The sequence below is a fragment of the Euleptes europaea genome, chromosome 7 (assembly GCF_029931775.1).
Source record: "Euleptes europaea isolate rEulEur1 chromosome 7, rEulEur1.hap1, whole genome shotgun sequence".
NCBI lineage: Eukaryota > Metazoa > Chordata > Lepidosauria > Squamata > Sphaerodactylidae > Euleptes > Euleptes europaea.
Genome location: NC_079318.1, coordinates 74,466,371 through 74,478,539, shown reverse-complemented (window position 1 = coordinate 74,478,539; position 12,169 = coordinate 74,466,371). Strand labels below are relative to the sequence as shown.

Here is a 12,169-nt window from a genome sequence, read left to right as displayed (position 1 = left end):
TTTTTTCCCCCTCTGTCGGTTCAAAAATGGAACTAAATGTAATCTACTTTAAAGATTTGCAGAAAGGGGGGACAAAGGCATGAGTCCGCATATTGTTCCGGTTATGGGAGAAGCCCCTTAGAATTCTGTTTCACGGCTGTTCTTTATTTCAAGGAAATTTCGTTGTTAATGTTGCAAAACATGATGGCCGTCTCTTTGGCTACCATGTTTTTAACATGTGGTTAATTATTTGAAATCTGTTTGTTCCCATTGGGTTTCTAATGTAAAATGTGTTTTTCGTATTCATTTTATTGTTGTGATAACGATCCTCCATTTTATTAGTTTGTTTGGCCAGGCATTGGGGGGTGGGGAGGGGGAACCTAAAATGTGCTTATTTTGAATATTCCCATTTTACAGGTGGCCTGGGAGTTAGTGTGTTGCCCCAGAAGTCCATTACCCCATGAGTCCATGGCTCAGGAAAGATTTGCATCTCAGTGCAGAACAAACTGCACTGTCCAGAGAAGGGCAACAAAGATGGTGAGGGGTCTGGAAACCAAGTCCTATGAGGAAAGGTTGAAGGAGCTGGGTATGTTTAGCCTGAAGAGAAGAAGACTGAGAGATGATGTGATAACCATCTTCAAGTACTTGAAGGGCTGTCATATAGAGGAGGGTGCCGAGTTGTTTTCTGTTGCCCCAGAAGGTCGGACCAGAACCAGTGGGTTGAAATTAAAACAACAGAGTTTCCGTCTAGACATTAGGAAGAATTTTTCTAACAGTTAGAGCGGTTCCTCAGTGGGACAGGCTTCCTTGGGAGGTGGTAAGGTCGCCTTCCCTTGAAGGTTTTTAAGCAGAGGCTAGATGGCCATCTGTCAGCAATGCTGATTCTGTGACCTTAGGCAGTTCATGAGAGGGAGGGCATCTTGGCCATCTTCTGGGCATGGAGTATGGGTCACTGGGGGTGTGGGGGGAGGTAGTTGTGAATTTCCTGCATTGTGCAGTGGGTTGGACTAGATGACCCTTGCCGTCCCTTCCAACTCTATGATTCTATGAAATTGGATCCTAAGGCCGAGTAGAGAGAGTGGTTGACGTGGGCCTGCAGTTTCCTGGATTCAAGGCTTCACTAAGCCATGAATTCTTCAGGTTCAGTTCCCCCTTTGCGGTAGCTAGACCTTTTCTAAGGAGCTGTAAAGCATTGTGCACATTCATATGCTCTCTTGAAATTTAGGGATAACTGCAGACCCCCTGCCAGCCGTCCTACCAATGTGTCAAATACGTGACACAGAGCTCCTCCATCTGTCTCTTCCAGTCCCCTTCCCAGCTGGGATGTAGACAGCTGTACTGGGAGGAGGTGGTGGTCAACTCACTGTCCTAGCAGTCCACGGCTGGGGCTAGCCACTGGAGTGCAGCAGGCAGGAGTTACAGGCCACTCTGATCTGGCCAGGGGCCAGCGGCCTACTTCTTATTTATGCCTGGCCCGGGCTGGTCTATCATTTCGTACTGCCTGGGAATCATAGTGGTCAACATGGCACACCTTGATTCCCTTCTTTGCCTTCTGAGCACACAAACAGTTGCAAGCAGCTCGATCCCAGCCTTAGACCCCGTTCCTGTTCACACTACAGAGTCACCAACATCCCCATAAGAAAAAAATTGATTCTGTTTCTAGTTAAGTCTGTCATGCTATCCAAACCACGGGAAAGAGGCAAGGTGGGTGAGTATGAGAGAAGTGAAAAAGGAGGAGGCCATTTCTGTGAGAACAAAGCTAATAATTTTTGCTCAAATCAAAATTGACCAATTATTTCCTCATCTTGCATCTCATCTTTTGGATTATATAAAAGTAATGGGGACGTCTGTATCCCTGTCCTGCTTTTTAACAAAATCAGATGTTAGAGGTGGAGGCCATGATGATGGAGGCTCATAAAATTATGAGCAGATGGACTCCCCCCCCTCACCCATATGTAAGAACTTGTGATTGCCCAAGGAGATTGATTGGCAGTAGATGAAAGATAGACAAGAGAAAGTACTTCTCTTCACACAATGCAAAATTAACTTTTTTTTATTCAGAACATTCAGGGGCAAATTCTTAAAGAGATGCACAGAAATCATAATCAAGATTTCAGTGAGACCAATAAAACTATAAAGACAACCACACGATCAACAAGTTCAAAATGTGTAATCCCACCAATATCTGAACAACAATCCAGCAGCCAATAGTATGCGAAAATGACTGATCAGATAAAAATAAATAGAACGGCAAGATCAGGTTAAAAGGGCTCACTGTTGCCAAACACTTGGGAAAATGACACCGGCATGTATTCTCCACCCACCAAAGTTTGAAGCCTTCCTTCAGCCTAAGTAGTCTTTATCCCACTAAGGTGGCTCTTCCTCCAACAGACAAACTACTTAAGTTCAAGAAAATTATATTAGGTGCTTTGGAACACAGGCTCGATAATGCTGCTGCAGTCGTGTTGTTTGTGGGCTTCCTAAAGGCACCTGCTTGGCCACTGTGTGAACAGACTGCTGGACGTGCTGGACCTTGGTCTGATCCAGCACGGCCTTTCTTATGTTCTTATGTTCTAAAGTTGGCTTGAAAAGGAGGTTAGGCAGATTCTTCTGCAGTAGGTTTATCTGTAGTGATAAGCAAGATAGCAGGTTCAAGTCAGTGTGGCGTAGCTGTTAGTATTGGATGAGGCCTAAGGAAACCAAGTTCAGATCCCCACTCAGCTATGAAGTTCACGGGGGGGGGGGGGTTCACTCACACTCTCAGCCCGGTGTAGGGGGGAGAACCATAGACACCCCTTGGAGTTCCTTCCAAGAAAGGTGGGATAATGCTATGCTGTGTAGAGAGCATATCTCTGAATGCTGGTTGCGGAAAGGAAAGTAGTAAGAGAGAGAGAGAGAGAGAGAGAGAGAGAGAGAGAGGCTGACTTCAGCCCTTGCTTGAGGGTATCCCTGAAGCACCTGGCTGGCCGACTGTGGGGAAACAGGATGCCTGACTATGCAGACTTTTGGTCTGATCAAGCACGGCTTTTTTTACGATGTTGCGTCGCAGCCTTGCAAACTGACGCCAGTCCCCCTGAAAGTTCACCCCCTGAAAATATCCCCAACTCCTCTGCAACAGAGGTTCTGTAGTAGACCCCCAGAAGGTATTCAACAGATAAATCAGAGGGAAAATGGTTTCTCAAGTGCAAAGAGCTTGACAGACACTGATCTATGTAAAGCATAACCTGTCATATTTGTGCAGCCTTTCATGCTTTAAAACGTGCAGGATGTGCACTTTCTGTTTAGGTCTTTCTTTTAGATTTTTAAACCCGCTCTGGTCCCTGGAATTCAGCAAGTCCAGCCAGCGTTTGGGGGGTGGGGGTGGGAGGGAAGGTTGAAGTAAATTTTTAAAATGCACTTCATGAAACATGTTGTGAGTGTCAGCCGTGTCCAGGTACCTGAGTGTTACTCATTTGTGCACAGTCAACCAGTATTTAAAGCAGGGTTTGGCGTCTAGGCTTTTGTTTAAAAAGCACACACACAGAGCAAGGTTTTAGCCCTCGTGATAGTGGGGCTAGGGAAGTGTATAGACAACTGCTCTGCGGTAGGGTTGCCAACCTCCAGGTAGCACCTGGAGATCTTCTGCTATTACAACTGACCTCTAGATGACAAAGGTCAGTTCCCCTGGAGAAAAGGGCTGCTTTGGAGGGTGAACGCTATGGCATTGCACCATGCTGAGGTTCCTCCCCTCCACAAACCCCACCCTCCCCAGGCTTCCACCCCCCGCCCCCAGTCTCCAGGTGTTTCCCAATCCTACTCTGTGGGGAAACTTACCTAGAAAATAGTCTGAATTCAGTCAGTAACTAGGAGATGAGGCACTCTGGTATCACCTTATCATTTCTCATGACTACCAGGAACAGGGTAAGTTATGCAAAATAGGTAAAGAGATTAATATCTCTGCAATTTGCATAATTTATACAACTTACAAAAGTTCATTTAGGGCCCACATTTGGTATTTGCATGGCCTCTGAGTTCAGCCTCCCTTTAGAAAGGATTTCAGTAGCAGAACTGGGAGACACTCCTGTCTAGAGGCATTGCAGTGCTACTTCCTGTCTAAGTAGGTAGTTCCAGGCTGGATGAACCAATGGTCTGACTGAATATAAGGCAGCTTTATACGTTCAGAGGAGCCACAGAAGCAGTTTATAGTTCACTGCAGCATATCTGTGGCTCCAAACATAAGGGAAATATGGAGGATTGTTATTTATGTGAGATGTTATAACTAGTGAGGAACCCCAAGAATAGAATATAGCTGGATTCTGCTTGGTAGCTCAAGAACATGTCTAGACATCAGGTTGGATCCAGCTAGCCTTCTCAGCCTCTTCCAATTCCCTTTGCTACTAGAGTCCCTGTCACACATGACATTTCTTCATGCAGGTCCTTTGATCCCCTCCCCTGCACAGTTCTTTGGTGATGGTCAAAGGGAACCCCAACTTTTTCCCTACTAGCAGAAGAACTAGTTGGATTCAACCCATTGGCTGATGACTGCAGGAAGCATCTCATACTGTTGCAGTGGCAAAACCCATACATTCCGTACTGGTAGGGTTGCCAGATCTAAGTTAGGAAATACCTGGAGATTTGGGGGGCAGAACCTGAGGTGGGCGGGGTTTGGGGAGGGACTTCAATGCCATAGAGTCCAATTGCCAAAGCAGCCATTTTCTCCTGGTGAACTGATCTCTATCTGCTGTAGATCAGTTGTAATAGCAGAAGATCTCCAGTGAGTACCCTGAGGTTGGCAACCCTACCTACTGGGGCACTTCAAGGTGTGGCATTTTTCTTCATCTTTGCTGCAATCCTGCGATGACTGCAAGGCAGGCATGAAGACTAGAGAACCCTTGAAACATTTTGGAATTAGCTAGAGACTGTACTTTTTTATTGAGTTTTCTCGATTCTGTTATTTCCCCCCGGGTTCCCCTCCTTTCGCCAGTCTCTGTGTGTGCTTAGAATAAACTTTTTAAAATTAGATCGTCACCCTGAGAGATTTTTTATGCTAAGTTTCCCCCCATGGGCCAGCTGCTTGGTGTACTTAACAGTACAGGAAAAGGGGAGGAGGGGGAGGCCGTTGCCTTGCTAGAGACAAGGGGCTTACCCAGTTCTCATTGGTGGAGCAGAGAATGGTTTTTCTCTGGGTCTCTCACTCACACGTGCACTTCGGCTGCTGAGACTGAGGGCTCTTCTGGGCAAAGTGTCACCATTGTGTCACCCCCCCCCCCCATGGTGACCGTTCTGCCTATGAGCAGAGGATTGAAAAGGACTGGGAATCACACATAAAGGTTCCTTGAATGCATGCAGATCCCGTGCTTAGGGTTGCCAGGTCCCTCTTTGCTACCAGCGGGAGGTTTTTGGGGTGGAGCCTGAGGAGGGCGGGTCTTGGGGAGGGACTTTAATGCCATAGAGTCCAATTGCCAAAGCGGCCATTTTCTCCAGGTGAACTGACCTGTATCGGCTGGAGATCAGTTGTAATAGCAGGAGATCTCCAGCTAGTATCTGGAGGTTGGCAACCCTACCCGTGCTCCTTTACATTACCAAACCATGGTTAAGGAAGAATCACTGTGGCTTCCTGGTGGTGATGTCCGAATCATAGTTTGTGATCAGCCAGAATCAGAAATCAGGATTTGAAGTGACGTTGGCGAGCTGTTGTTCGCCCTTCGGTTTGCTGTGTGGCGTGTTAATTGATGGATCATACTTGTAGCCATAGCTCTGCCTCTGGAGTGCTAAGTAGATGGGGGAGTTAAAGCTTACCAGCAGCCTTTGAATCATGGTTTGACCGTTCATGCATTTGAAAGCGGCCCCTAGTTTCAGCTCCAAGGCCATGGTTAGTTAATGCAAAACCCTGGTTTTGTGCAGTGTCTGACGAGCCTCCCTCTGGAATAATAGTTTTATGCAGGCGCGTTGAAACTGCTGTTGGCGTTAGGAACCCTGAAGGACTTGAGGACGCTCACAAGAATAATGTGCTGCTATTCCATTCTTGGCCCGGGTTGTATAACTCGTGTGGCGGCGAGCGTTTGATTATGCTGGATTTATTTTCAGACGTCTCGGGCTGTTCTTATTAACTGTCATCGCTTTGATCGAAAGCACTCGGCGGATTTCTGCATTTGTGGAGTCCCGTTTTGCATTCCTAAACAGAACTCGGAGTTGCAGCTTGGCAGACCTGATGTGTCGGCTTTTCACCGCTGTAGCCCGAACAGTGCTAGGGTAGGCCTGGGCAGTTGTGAGAAGTAGTTTCTGTTTGTAGGTTTAGCAAAGTGAATAAGGGAAGGCAATTGTGATAATTGTACAAAGGCTTCTTCTCCGGATCCATGAGAAAGTTATCATTGTGACCCAGCACCCAGATCGCCTTGACAGTGACTCCTTTGATAAGGACTCCCAAAGCAGAATCATCTGCCTCGAAGGTACTTGTTGCCTCTGTGATCAACATGGCTGAATTTAAAGAGAGATTATGACATCTTTGGAGGAGGAGGCTCTGAACCAAGGAAAGGCATTTCAGGCTGCCTGTGCAAAAAGTTCAATCTGTCCATTCAGCCTCCGATCCTGTTGGTTCTGCTAGTGATCTCCATTGGAATCATAATCTGAAGCCATTCAGTGGCACTGCTGTGAGCTCTTGTTAGGGAATGAGATCCACTATGGGTCGTCTGCATGTTTAGGACTGCCCTGCATGTCCAGTTGCGGAGGGGTGGGTGGGTGGAAGAGGACAACCCATTTCCCTTGAACAAAATAAATTAAGATACTTAAAGGAGTTGGGGAAATTTGTATAAGGTCTTACTAACATTATCTAGTGATAAGAAGCTAATTGGAATGTGTGCCCCTTAATTAACAAGGAGTATCCCATTATTCTTAAACGTCTGATTGCAGACTTACTTTGTAAATTGCCCTGTTTAAAACTCAGGGAGCAATTGCATGAGGAATTTGACCTGGTTTATTGCCGGAGTTGCTGCTGGGCTTGGCCCGGCCACTGTAATGGTCACATTTTCTCAGTCTTCCATGGGAATAATTCCAGAGGGGAATATTTATGGATTTCTGTGGGGGTGGGGTTTTGACATCGTAAACTACTTTGAGTCCACACTGCCTAAATCAATTTTTTAAAATGTAAAATGTCAGTTAGTGGCATCAGAAGTAAACTGCTCTCTGTGTGTGTAGTAGTTAAGAGCGGTGGACTCTGATCTGAAGAACCGGGTTTGATTCCCCACTCCTCCACATGAGTGGTGGACACCAATGTGGTGAGAACCAGGTTGGTTTCTCCACTCCTGCACATGAAGCCAGCTGGGTGACCTTGGGCTAGTCACAGTTCTAATAAGAGCTCTCTCAGCCCCACCTATCTCACAGGGTGTCTGTTGTGGGGAGGGGAAGGGAAAGGTGATTGTGGGCCGGTTTGATTCTGCTTTAAGTGGTAGAGAAAGTCGGCATATGAAAACCAACTCTTCTTCTTCTTTTTCTTCTTCATTTTATTATTTGCTGTATTCATAGTCAGCCTTTATCACCGAGACTTCAGGTTGGATTACACAGTGTAAATCAATGTAATCAATAGGATGAGACAGCCAATAAGTAATGCAAAAGGACTAAGATTGCAGTAGTCTGAAACAAAACATAAATATGGGTTTATGCAACAAAGCATAAATATAGTTAGATATGATGTGTTAAAGCAGAAGATGGTTTTATGTAGAGAGAAATACAAAGCAGTGAAAGTAGGATAATACATACTGCAGACAGATAACATGCCCTACACATCGTGGTATAGTCCACAGTCCCCTTTCCTTTACAAAGTGCCTTCCTGAACCATTCCTTTATAATATAGCTCTGTTACCTTTCTAGAAATGCCTTCTTGAACAATTCTGTTATATGTAGTTTGTGGAATGACAGGTGCATGGGGACCCTTCCTGACCTCCTCAGGTGGGTCATTCCACAAGGTGGGGGGCCATAACAGGGAATGCACACCTATGAGTGCTGGTTGATCTTGTCCATTTATAGGATGGCATCTGAAGAAGAAAAAACATATACACAGATGTGCCCACTTCATCAAACACATGTAGTAAGATCTTGGTAGGCAGACATTACAGTTGTCAACAGACCTCGGGGAAACTGCCCTGTTCCTTTTAATAGAAGCTTAATATGTGGAAATGGATGAGAGAAGCCTCTGGCGGGGGATGGGGGTGGGTAGGGTTTCCAGAGCCATATTGGGAAACTTCTGGAGATTTGAGGATTGGGCCTGGGGAGGGGATGGACCTCAATGGGGTACAATGACAGAAAGTCCACCTTCTAAAGTATCCGTTTTTTCCGGGGAACCTGATCTGTGTTGTCTGGAGATGTGGTGTAATTCCGGGGGATCCCCAGGTCCCACCTGGAAGGTCGCATCTCTATTTCCTTAGGATTCCTTGGGCATTAGAGGTGTTAACTATGTTAGCCATTACAATTGTGGATCTAGCTTGGCAGAACTAGGGAGCTTATCAGTCGTGACCAATGAGAATGGTCTCTATACTTCATTGCCTTTGATTTTTTACACAACTACATTTCACTCTGTACTTCCTAAATTTCATGGCCCCTTGACCCTGCTCTTTGTTTATTTCACAACCTCATGTATGAATGTCTGCCTCATGGGGACTTGCTGCAGGGATCTGACAAAGTGGACTCTAGTCTAGGAAAACCCACAGTTGAATAAAAGCTTGGCGGTCTTGAAGGCAGGTTGCCACCTACCTGGGGGAAAGAGTCCTGTCCCTTTAAGACAGACTTAGTGGGACGTTATTTACCAGGTAAAGTCATTTGCCCCATGTCACGAAAAGCTTCAGCTGCTAGGGTTACCAACCTCCAGGTGGTGGCTGGAGGTCTCCCGCCATTACATCTGATCTCCTAGGCGACAGACATCAGTTCCCCTGGATAAAATGGCCGCTTTGGCATTTGGACTCTATGGCATTGAAGTTCCTCCCCTCTCCAAACCCTGCCCTCAGGTTCCACCCCCAAAACCTCCAGGTATTTCCCAACCCGGAGCTGGCAACCCTGTCAGCTACCCATTTCTTCACATTGTGTGTGTGTGTTAAGTGCCATCAAGTCGCAGCCGACTTATGGCGACCCCTTTTTGGGGTTTTCATGGCAAGAGACTAATAGAGGTGGTTTGCCAGTGCCTTCCTCTGCACAGCAACCCTGGTATTCCTTGGTGGTCTCCCATCCAAATACTAACCAGGGCTAACCCTGCTTACCTTCTGAGATCTGACGAGATCAGGCTAGCCTGGGCCATCACATTAAGCCTCTATTAAAAGGAGAGGACATTTTTCTCCAGGCATGTTGACTCCCTTAGTTGAAGGTGCAATTGGGCCCCTGTTTGCTTTTCTAAATCTGTTTCTTCCCTTCGAGTCCAGTACTTTTCCTGCAGTTCCAGATATCCCAGATGAGCAGCAAATCAGTTAAAAATTTGGCGTGTTCATGTGGAGTAGCTGATTCTGTCCATGTTACCTCTTGCCCAAAATGGAGCTCATATATGATCTTTTAGAGGGGCCTCTGGATCCCCACTGGGGCCAACCAGAGATATGGGGCCTCTTCTGTTTTGACCTCTTACTAGTGGAAAGCTCTACCTTTTGACTATTCACCTGACCCTAAACTAATGGAGCTTTTAGGTTAGGCTTGCCAGGTCCTTCTTCGCCTACGGCGGGAGGTTTTTAGGGTGGTGTCTGAGGAGGGCGGGGTTTGGGGAGGGGAGGGACTTCAATGCCATAGAGTCCAATTGCCAAAGCGGCCATTGTCTCTAGGGGAACTGATCTCTATTGGCTGGAGATCAGTTGTAATAGCAGGAGATCGCCAGTTAGTACATGGAGGTTGGCAAGAGGGTAAAAATACTGCGTTTCCCTGGCATTTTTGGAGCCCCCCTCCATTTTTATGATTGCTGCTGCTATTCATGTTTATGCCATTGGGTTGTGACTTGCATTGTACTACCGGTAGTTTGGTTTTTTTAATAAAATTTCTTCGCTTTTTTTAATGATACAGGACTGTTTTCTTATCTGTCGCTGGTTAAATGGTTCCTTCTTTCTATGCGGAATATATTATATTTTATTGAAATGTGTTTTAATGACTGTTGTGAGCCGCCTCAAGAGAGCGGGATAAACAAATTAATCTAAAAACAAGATGTCTTTGCACGAGCAAGGATGTGTGCGTGAGAGAGAGAAAATGAAAGACATAAGTTGTTTGGGTAATGGTGATATTTAATGGCAAGTCTTTCAGTTTTTATCAGGCCCAGAGAGACATGTCAGGAAATTTTGAGTTTTACCAGTAAATGTCTGCTTCCTAAATTAATTCTAACTTCCATCGATTCCAGGTTAAAGGACATTTCCCATGTAAGTGTCAGACAACACAAGCTTCCTAACCCAAATGTTCAGCCTTTCCCACTGCATCTCTTAAAATTTTAAGACTTCCTGGGAATAGTCAACATTCACCAAGTTTCTGATGTACAAATTCTACTTTTTAAAAAAAGTTTTACGCTTTTAAAGTAACAAACATATATACACATAAAATCTACTGATTGGTACATTCAAACATCTCTCATTGTTGACCCAACTGAGTATATCTTATTCCAATAGGTAACTGAAGTGTGATCATTTTTCCTGCAAATGATTTATACTTCTGTCTTCTCTCTGCTGTTCATAGAATGCTTGGTTTAAACTCCAAGCTGCACATTTCTCTCAACTTATGGAAGTTTTCAGTTTCCGATTACTGGTGTTCTCTAGTTTTGACAGTTGTAAACAAAGCAGCAGTAAATTTCATGAGCCTGGATCCAAAGGTCAGCAGAAGGAGGACATCATTTTTACCCATATCCCCCTTTCAGAAATCAAAATGGGAGGTGGTGAATTGGTAACGCACCCATTCCCCTGATGGAAGTGGCTTTTGGATACAACTCCATGGTTTTAGCTGGAACGTTCCTTTTTGCATATCCTAATAACATAATTATTTCATTCAGTGGTAATGATTAACCTGTACTTTCTTCTATCATTGTTCAGCCAAAAAATTATAATAATAATACCTGGCTTCTATCTGTGGATATAATTGGTGATATCCTTGTAATGTTTTATCATTTATATTAACATCTGGGGAGCATCTGTGTGGATAATCAGCCACTAGTCCAAGGTTTTTAATTTTTTTAGCTTTTGAATTTGGAAGTTTGAAAGATTGAGTGGGAAAGCAGGCCTGCCTCACTGGCAACTGCCATGCAGGATACAGGACTTGCAGAGTAAACCTGGGTCTCTTCCAGCACCACATTCCTTTTCCTCTCTACCTCCTCAGCTTTTCTTCCCACCTCATCCTTAACCCAGAATTTAGCCATACATTAAGTCCTGTTAAGCCCTTATGAGCCCCAGCTGTTCTGGCCTGCTACATTTATTTTGGACATGTCCCAAGATGCTTTTGGCAAGACATTTTACTTCTTAATCCTAAAATGATGAGTCTTGGTTATTTGAAAGATACAGTGAAAATCCCAGCCAGGGAACTAGTTGTGAATTTTATCCACTGGTTAAATATGTATTACATTCTCCTGGAGGTAAAAAAAGAATCAGATTCTCCTTCTTTGATAAGAGTTTCGTTAAGTGCTTTTATATGTACATTGATGCACTCTTAAAGATCAAGGGGGTAATGAATCAGCTGACACATTTGTAGAAAAAATACTTTCATTTAATAACCATTGGAATGTAAGATTTCAGGACAATTTTCAATGATGTTTTTAAATTTATTATAAAGAGAGCTGTAATATAATGGGGAAAGCCTTAACAATAGAGACTATAAGAATTATTTTATAGGTTGTAACATTGCTTATTTTATCTATCATCAATTCTATATTAATTTTTGACAGCCCAGTGGTCTATCAAGATCAAGTATTGTCTACTCCAATGGGTTCTAAGAGATGGTGTTTTGCTTCTTCTACCTGTTCCTTTTAACTGATCTTTTTAACTGGGATCTTCTGCATTCCAAGTAGAGGCTGTACTATTGAGTCACAGGATCAGTTGATTCCCAAAGCAGCATTAATGTCCCCTACATACACGTGGGCTGTTGGAATCCGAGCCATTATTTTATTTTATTTTTTATTTATACCCCACCCTCCCCAGCCAAAGTCTGGGCTTGTTTGCAATAGAATGGCTGAAGGGGAAACAGATTGGGAATGCCGTCAATGCATATACTGGAGACA

At 44.6% G+C, this 12,169-nt stretch overlaps 1 protein-coding gene across 8 annotated transcripts in view; it reads left to right on the top strand.

Annotated features, from left to right (window-relative positions):
* HMBOX1 (homeobox containing 1) overlaps nucleotides 1-12,169 on the top strand; it is a 101,361-nt gene that overhangs the window by 46,930 nt on the left and 42,262 nt on the right. The gene's annotated exons all lie outside the window — the stretch shown is intronic.